The sequence below is a fragment of the Otolemur garnettii genome, unplaced genomic scaffold, assembly GCF_000181295.1.
Source record: "Otolemur garnettii isolate 467f Iridium unplaced genomic scaffold, OtoGar3 scaffold00085, whole genome shotgun sequence".
In the NCBI taxonomy this organism is placed as follows: Eukaryota; Metazoa; Chordata; class Mammalia; order Primates; family Galagidae; genus Otolemur; species Otolemur garnettii.
Genome location: NW_003852480.1, coordinates 6,347,599 through 6,357,433, shown reverse-complemented (window position 1 = coordinate 6,357,433; position 9,835 = coordinate 6,347,599). Strand labels below are relative to the sequence as shown.

The window sequence follows — 9,835 nt, the reverse complement described above, 5'->3', positions numbered from 1 at the left end:
AAGAGCTATAAATGACCAAATAAATATATTATAATATAATATGTTATATATATAATGCTCAACAGCTGTAATAATCTGGGAAATGCAAATTAAAGCCACAAGAAGATGTCACCTTTCACCTTGATAAAATGGTTATTTTCAAAAAGGTGAATGACAGCAAGTGTTTGGGACAGGGGTCCTCAAACTTTTTAAACAAGGGGCCAGTTCACTGTCCCTCAGACCATTGGAGGGCCAGACTGCGGGCCCTGGGATGAGTTGGCTGCTAAGTCAGCTGCTAAGCAGGACAAACAAAAACAAACAAAACACCTGGCAGGTTGGATAAATGTCCTCAGCGGACATGTGACCTGTGGGCTGTAGTTTGAGGACGCCCGGTTTGGGAGAACGTAGAGAAAAGAGAATCCTTGTAGATTGTTGTTGGTTGGATTCTAAGCTAGTGTAGTCACTTTGGAAAATACTATACTAGGGAGCTCATTTAAAAAACTAAAAATAGAATTGTCATGTGACCCAGAAGTCCCAGTGCTGAGTATATTTTCAAATGAAAAGAAATGGTTACCCCAAAGACAGAGCTGTATTCTCATGTTCATTTTAGAATTCTTCACAATAGCCAAGAATCAATCTAAATGTCCATTAACCAATCCAATGAATGGGTAAAGAAAATGAGGTCCATATACACAAGGAAATACTATACAGCCCTGAAAAAGAAAATTGTTATTCATGACAATATGAATGGAACTGGAGGACATTATGCTAAGTGATGTAAGCCATGTACAGAGATAGAAATACATTGTGATCTCACTTATATGTGTTGTCTAAATAAGTTAATTGGAAAGATGTTGATCAAAAGGTACAAAGTTTGAGTGTGATTGGAGGAATAGGTTTTAGCAATATATTGTACTGAATGGTTACCACAGCTAATAACAAAGTACTGTATTTTTCAAAACGAGTAAATGAGCAGATTTTTAACTTTCTGACACAAAAATGTAATTTGATGAAGTGATAGATATTTTAATTATCTAAGAAATAAGTTGATTCAATCTTTCTACCATGCATACAGAGATCTAAGCACCACATTATACTGCATAAATATACACAATTATTATTTATCAATTAAAGATGAAGAATTTTTTTTTAAAGAGTAAACTATAGTGATTAAACACAACAGAAAATAGCTGCCACGTTTGCTTCAGGCGTCCTGCTCAGATCTCCGAGCTGCTGGTGGACCCACCTACTGTTAGTTGGTCAGCTGAGCTGCCGTTTCTAGACACTAGATTCAAGAAACAAGGTGAAGTGGAAGGGACAGTCAGAACTCCAATCACCACTGGAGAATGGTATCAGCAGACTGTAAACTGGAGAAAGTGTTGTCTCCCCTTGTGTGAGCCTCCATGGAATTTTTCACAGTGCAGGGTCAGGGTTTGACACGCTTTTTCATCTCTCTGCTGAGGGAGCCCAAACAAAAGACTCCTGAAGATTCGTGGACGTTAGGCCGGGGAAATGGAAGGGGAATACCTACTGGTGAGAGTGTACTGCATATTGAGTCGGAGTGGGGAGAAACGTCTACAACGTTTCCATTTACTCTCCCGGAGAAAGGAGCTACAGCAGAAGCTCCTGAAGACCTCCACGAAGGGACTCTCATAAAGAGACCGAGGAATGAAGGTGTTGGATTTCGAATGTGAATATATGGAAGAGCATGACTGGCCAGCGAGGCCAGGAGGCCAGCGAGGTCCCGGAGCCCTCTCCTGAAACTGCGCACAGAGTGTAACACCCTGGCTGCGCACCAAGTCTGCAGGTGACGGGGTAAACGTTCCCGGGAGGAGCCTTTGTAATTGCCTGCACCAGGGCCTGAGAAAGCACACAGAGGGCTTTGTACAGAAGCCATACTGCTGTGCATAGTTGACTTTTTTGATGGAGAATTTCCTCCTACCTGTCCCTGAAGGCTATTTCCTATCCCACAAACCGCCCACACCTAAGGTGACCAGACGTCCAGCTTTTGGTGGGACAGTCCCAATTTTTAACAATTTGTCCTGCTTCCCCTGGCGTTTTACTAAAGTCCTGATCTTTGGAAAGAATGCAGTACAAGCTAGGGAACATGGGAGAACAGGAAGGGAATATACGTTTTTTCAGCTGCCATGTGGCTATTTCTCCAGGATATGCATTTTGTATTATTTTTGTTAATTTTATAATGTTAAATTTTAATAATAACAAATAATTGTTGAGAACTGATTACCGAGAATTGCTTATCAAAGTTTGCATTGTTATCAGGCCCCACCCCCCAGGCTCTGACTCTCCCTCAATGGTGTCCCGCTTTACCAATGTTAAAATCTGGCCACCTTACCCACACCACCACACCTCATCAGACTTGAGCCTATGAATAACAGGCATCAAGCTGTTATGGCAGAGTCTTTTGCTCCAAGGTGAAACTAAATCTGTGAGGTTTGTCTTGTATTCCAGGGTGTCATAGTGGGATCAGACTAAAGAAATTCTCCAGATGAGACCCCTATACTTTCTTCTTAGCCCTGGCCTTTTGCTACATCCCTTGCCCTCTTCTAAGAGCGCTCACAAAGTAGACGCACTGCTTCTAGGAAAACCAACCTTATGTTGTTACCGGGAGTAGACAAGGGAAGCAGACTGTAAGAGTAGAATTATTAAGTGGTTGCTTGCTGGCTGAGGAACACTGAAGACCTTACTGGAGTTAGGGTAAGCCTAGTCTGGCATGATTTAGTGGCGAGATTGCTGAGATTCTGCCTACAATTTCATCAGGGATAGATATATTTATCCAGAAAAAAAGATCTTTAAATAATGAAGATAAATAGTAGCTTTTCCATTTACACAAAACCTAAAAGAATGGAATATTATGCAGCCTTAAAAAAGATGGAGACTTTACCTCTTTTATGTTTACATGGATGGAGCTGGAACATATTCTTTTTAGCAAGGTATCTCAAGAATAGAAGAAAAAGTATCCAATGTACTCAGCCCTAATATGAAACCAATTTATAAGCACCCATGCTTCCATATGAAAGCTATAACCCAACCACAGCCCAAGATGAAGGGGAAAGAAGAGGGGGAGGGCAAGGGAGGGGGAAGGATGGGTGGAGGGAGGCTAATTGAAGGGACCACACCTATGGTGCATTTTACAAGGGTACATGTTAAATCTAGTAAGTGTAGAATATAAATGTCTTAATATAATAACTAAGAAAAATGCAGTGAAGGCTATGTTACCCAGTTTGATGAAAGTATTTCAAACTGTATAAAAAAACATCACATTGTACCCCACAATTGCATTAATGTACACAGCTATGGTTTAATTTTTAAAAAAAGGCATCCATATGAAAAATGTTAAGAAACATCTGTGCAGTTGAAGGAAATAATATCAAATGGAAGTTTAGAGCCACCCAGAGTAGTGCTGAAAGTGATCCATGTGTGGGTAAGTATGTTGGTATATAGGAAAGAAATTTATGTCTTACTTTTCATCTGGTTACAAGAAAATTAGGTATTTAATGTAAAAATAATAATAACACTTTGCAGGATTTACAGCATATATAGAAAGGAAATCTATGACAGTAATATAAAGAAAAAGAAGTACAGAATGGCATTTTATTGTAAAACAAAGTGCTATATTGTTTGAATAAAGACAGATAAAGATGTGCAATTTATTGTATCTGTGCTTCAGAAGATTACAGGGGAACTGATGTTTTTTTACATGGGTTGCTTTTGTACTTCGTGATTCAGAGTCATAACTGTGCCATCACCTGGATCGTGTACACTGAACCTGTCAGGCAGACCTAACAGCCATCCCTTCCTTCCCCTCACCTGCTCCTTTCCTTTGAGTTTTACTTCCATCTGTGCACATGAGTGTTGATAGGTTAGTACTGGTTTGATAATGGGTCCATGCTGTGTTTGTTTTTCTGTTCCTTAGTTACTTCCCTTAGGAAAATGCCCTCTAATTCTATCCACATTTTTGCAAAGAGGATTAAGTCAACCTTCTTCATAGCTGAGTAGTATACCATGGCATACCTATACCATATTTTGTTAAATCATTCATGAATTGATGGCATTTAGGTTGATTCCACATCTTTGCCATGTTAATAAAATGACTTCTTTCCTTTGGGTAAATACCTAGTAGTGATATAGTTGGATAAATGGGTCTACTTTTGATTTTCATTTCCCTGATGATTAGTCATGTGGAACATTTTTTCAGGTTTATTGGCCATTAGTCTATCTTCTTTTGAAAAGCCTCTGTTCAGGTGTTTTGCCCACTTTTTAAAGAGGTTGTTTGCTTTTTTTGGAGCCAGAGTTTCACCATGTTGCCTTTGGTAGTGTGCTGTGACATCACAGCTTACAGCAACCCCAAACTCTTGGGCTTAAGCATTCTCTTGCCTCAGCCTCCCAGGGTTGTTTGCTTTTTTTTTTTTTTTTCCTAACTGATTTACTAATTCTTTGTAGATTCTGCATATTAGCCCTATTTTTTGATATACAACATGCAGCAATTTTTTTTCATTTTGTAGGTTGTCAGTTTACTCTATTCGTTGTTTCTTTGGCTCTGCAGAAGCTTATCATTAATTTATTCGTTTTTTTAGTTTAAATGTATTTTATTTTAAACAACCTACATGACATATTTTTCCTTAAAAACAATGCCTCCACTCCAAATAAATCATGGTCAAAGTAAATGAAGAGTTCAAGATGACATCAGTCCCATTTGCCTTAAGTCCTGGTATTGTGTGGATGACAAGCAGCAGCCAGTTATGATGACAGGTGATAGATCCAAAGTAATTGCCAAATTTGTTAACATTTTTCCATTTCTAAACCATCCTTAAAGAAAATCATATATGGGGCCACACCATCCTCACGGTAGTCCAGGAGAGCAACCATGCCATCTGGATTCATGTTTTCACCAGTAAAGAACTGGTAGTTTTTGAAATTAGCCAGGATGTGCTTGATTTGTTCTGCAGCCCCTGTCATAAAAGGTTTTACTCTTTCTGGTCTCTGTTCTTCAAGTTTGCCTTTGATTGACTTCATGCAATCTTTGATGTACTTCTTGTAGACTTCTTGTATGAAAGTGATGGCTCATGACAGTATCAACGCCAATGATAACTGTGCTTTCGGTACCTTGCCCTCAGGTCCTTCAGGGGAAGCATTTCCACCAATGAGGAGTCATCAACGTTACCCTCTGTCCTACTGACCATCTTCCCCTCCACCTCCAGGCACAGGCCATCCACGATCTTTTAGATCTTGTAAATGTCGGAGAACATCTCGACATGGCTGATGAGGTCCGGGTAGATAATCATGATGGCGGTTGAAGGGAGATGGTGGCTGCGCTAGCTTTGCAGGAGCCTGGAGCTCCGAGCTAGTGCGGTGGAGCCGGAGTAGCGCTCAGGGAGAGGGGGAGCGGGCGGGAAAAGAAGCAGCTTTTTAATTTAATCAAGTCTTATTTATTTACTTTTGTTGTTGGTTTGATTGCCATTAGGGTCTTTTTAGTAAATTCCTTGCCTGGCCCAATATTTAAAAGAGCTTTTCCAGGGCGGCTCCTGTGGCTCAAAGGAGTAGGGTGCCAGCCCCATATGCCATAGATGGTGGGTTCAAACCCGGCTCTGGCCAAAAACTGCCAAAAAAAAAAAAAAAAAGAGTTTTTCCAACATTTTCTTCTAGAATTCTTATGGTTTCATACCTTATATTTAGGTCTGTTTTCCATCTTTAGTTAATTTTTGTGAGTGGTGAGAGGTGTGGATCCTATTTCATTCTTCTGCATGTGGCTATCCAATTTTCCCAGCACCATTTGTTCAATAGAGACTCTTTTCTTCAGTGAATATTGTTGCCTGCTTTGTCAAAGATCAGTTGGCAATGTGTGGATGGTTTTATACTTGGGTTCTCTGTTCTGTTCTATTAGTTCCTGTCTCTATTTTGTGCCAAGACCATACTGTTAGGTTATCATAGCCTTGCACACATAGTACAGCTCTAAGTCTGATAAAGTGCTGCCTTCAGATTTTTCCCTTTTGCTTAAGTTTTCTTTGCCTATTTAGTCTCTTTTCTGATTCCAAATGAATTAGGAGAGTCCTGGAATTGGTAAATGAATTTAGCAAAGTCCCAGTTTACAAAATCAATGAGCACAAATCAGGTGCATTCCTTTACACCAACCATGGTCAAGCTGAGAATCAAATCAAGGACTCAGTATCGTTCACAACAGCTGCAAAATATATAGACTTAAGGATATATTTAACTAACGGCTAAAGAGCTCTACAAAGAGGAAGAAACTCTCAAATGATATAAACAAATGGAAAAATATATCATGCTCATGGATCAGTAAATTTAACATTGTTAAAATGTCCATACTACCCAAAGTGATTTATAAATTCAATTTAATCCCCATCAAAATACCAATGCCACTTTTCACATCTCTAGAAGATGCATATTTAAAAATCTATTATGCCCACTAAAAAACAAAACAGAGTGAAAATTACAAAGCTAATCAATAAAATTTGGTCACAGAAAAACTTAGCCACCCAAAATACTAAGTAATTGGAAAAGAAGAAGAAAGAACCAATGGGAAAATAAAAGCCAAATAAAAAGATAGTAGACTTAAGCAGAACTTTAATAACATCAAATGTAAGTGGCCTTAATGCCTCAACAAAAAAGTAGGGATTGTCATATTGGATACAAAGTTAAGAACTTACTAATGCTGTCACTGTGAGACTATCATTAAATGTACTGACATAGTAAAAGAATAGTAAAAGATACACCATGCAGACAATAACCAAATACTAACAACAGAGAGTTGGAGTGATTATATAAACATTATGTTTCATAATAAAGTGATCAGTTAATAAAAAAAAAAAAACACCTAAATGTTCAGGTGCCTAATATCAAAGCTTTCAAATATGAAGTAAAATGGATAAAAATTACATGATAAATGGAAATTTCCATAATTAAAATCAGATATTTCAACACTTTTTAGCCAGTAATTGTTAACACAAGTTGACAGGATGAAAACAATTTATCCAGATGACATAAGCAATACTATCAACCTAATATACCTAATCAATAAGACCTCTGACTGCTATGAGAATCCATTTTTGTGTTTTCAGTGCCCACAGAATTTACCAAAATTGACCATATTGGGGGCAATAAAATTAACATCAATGAAATTAAAATCCTACAAAATCTCTTCTTCAAATTGAAATTTATACCATGAAGAGATCTGGAAATTCTTCAAATGTTTTGAAATTCAATAACCCCTGCCCAGATGCGGGGGCTCACATCTGCAATCTTAGCACTTTGGAAGGCCAAGGCACTTGAGCCAAGTAGATTGAAGTTGCTGCCAGCTAGGCTGAGACCATGAGGCCTTGGAGAACAGTGAGATGAGACGAGGTCTCACTTTTGCTCAGGCTGGTCTTGAACTCATGAGCAATCCACCCGCCTTGGCCTCCCAGAGTGCTAGGATTACAGGTGTGAGCCACCTCGCCCAGCCTAGAATATATGTTGAAGTATATAAAAGTGAGAACATAGCAATCTAGGTAGGAATATCATTGCTGTAACTTCCTTTAGTTCTGGTAGTGACAGTCCACCTGCAACAAATTATCTTAGTATTCGTTACCTGAAAATGTCTATCTTGCCTTCAAGTTTTAGGGATTTTCCATTAAGTTTAAGTTCTTCTATTTTGTTTGACTTCCTTCAACACTTTAAAGATGTTCTCTGCTGCCTTTTAGATTTAAAAATTCTTGATAAAATTTCAACAATCATTTGCAGAGATAGTCCTGTATGTGCACCAAGTTTGCTTCTTCTGTGGTTTCTTATAATAGCTTGGTTTTCAGTGGTTTGCTATTAATATGCCTGGGCATGTTTTTCTTTATATTTACCTTTCTTGGAGTTCACATGCTTTCTGAAATCAAGACATTTATAGCTTTCACTAAGTTTGGAGATTTATCAGCTGTTATTTCTGTAAATACTGTTTCATCAATTATTTTACCTGTCTTTTCCTCTGTGACTTTTCACCCTCCCCTCCCAAGTCTCTAGGTCTGTTCATTTCTTTCAAGGCATCTCTCTCTGATTTTATATTGTATGATATCTATTGACACATCTTCAAATTTATTGATTTTCCTCTTTTATTGTAATCATACTGTCACATTATCCCAGTGTTTTTATTGACATATGTTTTAAATATTAGAGTTCCCATTTGCTCTTTTTGTAGTCTATGCTTGTCTGCTAAGATTCCTGTTTCCCTTTACTCCTAGCAAATTTTTCTTTACATCATTAAGCTTCACTGTAACTGCTGCTTGGATGTCATTGTCTTACATTTGCATCATCTCACATTAGTTCTCCCTTCATTATCTTTTCTTTTCAGAATTTCCTACTGTATTTATTAAGTGATAGTGGCTGGATTCTGAACATTGTGAACATTATTTTGTGAAGACTGGACATTCTTTTCTATTTCTATACAGAATGTTAACGTTTGGGACATGGCAGCTCAGATCTCACACGATGTGTGTTTATTTGTTTTTAATTTTTACCTGGGTCGTTTAGTATGATTCTGGAGCAAAGGGATATTTCAAAAGAGTTTATCAGCTTACTTTGGAGTACCCCTTCTGGCCCTCTCCTTTGCAGAATTCCCTTCTCTTGCACAGCTGTTGTGGTTACTCTTAAATTTGTCCTTTTTTTCTTCAAGCAAGAAATAATTCAGGCTTCCTGTAGGCACGGTGAGAACTGCAGCCCATTCTCAGGTTAGGGTTAAGACCTTTAGGAAAATCACCTCATGCTGTTCTTTTCTACCAAGTGTCATCTCCCTTCCTCACTCTGCCAACATTTCTTCACTTTTATTTCTTTTTTCATTTGTTCATTTTTAGTTTTTATGTGTGGAAAGAGTCTGGTGTAAATGTCCTTGTTCTTTTCAGGCTTATTTTCATTTTTTATTTAAGACAGAGTCTCACTCTGTAGCCCTGGGTAGCGTGCTGTGGCATCATAGCTCACAGTAACCTCCAACTCTTGGGCTCAAAGGATCCTCTTGCCTCAGCCTCCTGAGTAGATGGGACTACAGGCCCTGCCACAATGCCTGCCTAACCAGTTTTTCTATTTTTCTTTTTTTAATTTTTATTCATTTTTTTTTTTGAGATAGAGTTTTACTTTGTCACCCCTGGTAGAATGCTGTGGTGCCCTAGCTCACAGCAGCCTCAAACTCTGGGCTGAAGGCATCCTCTTGCCTCAGGTTTTTTATTTTTAGCAGAGACATGTCTCACTCTTCGTTAGGCTGGTCTTGAATTCCTGAGCTCAAGCAATCCACCTGCCTCAGTCTCCCAGAGTACTAGGAAAGTTTTTTTTTGTTTTTTTTTTAATTTTTCACTGTTGCTCAGTCTGGTCTTCAGTTCCTGAGCTCAAGCCACCCACCCACCTCCGCTTCCCAAAGTGCTAAGATTATAGGCTCGAGTCACATGCTGGGCCTTCTAATCAGGTTTAGAAGATCAGCTATATAGTTTATATTTATAATCATTAAAATTAATGGGTAAATATTGAGACAATTAAACATGTGCATATGTTTACATCTGAAAACAAATACTGACTATATAAAATTAAAATTTTTAGAAAACACTTGAAATGATAATTGTGCTTATTTTTTATTTAATCACTGCTTGGCAAATAGCAAGTTTTCAGAATATATCCTTTATTTTACTCTAATATGTAGTAGGTGCCATCAAATTCTTGACTTTGGTTACCTAGAAATTCTAGTTATTGAGAATTAGGTAACTTGAAAGAATCAACGAAAAGATCATCGTTCTGCTGTGGTTTCCCAAAGGACTGATGAACTCTTCCTACTGTGTTATGGAGACTCAACACCAATTACTGAACTGCTGGG

General features: G+C 38.2%; 1 pseudogene across 1 annotated transcript; it reads right to left on the bottom strand.

Annotated features, from left to right (window-relative positions):
- Positions 1-4,572: 4,572 nt before the first annotated feature.
- Positions 4,573-5,282, bottom strand: LOC100941997 (annotated as a pseudogene). The gene has a single exon (XR_154070.3). The product of XR_154070.3 is annotated as a translationally-controlled tumor protein pseudogene (transcript).
- Between the last annotated feature and the right edge of the window lie 4,553 nt (positions 5,283-9,835).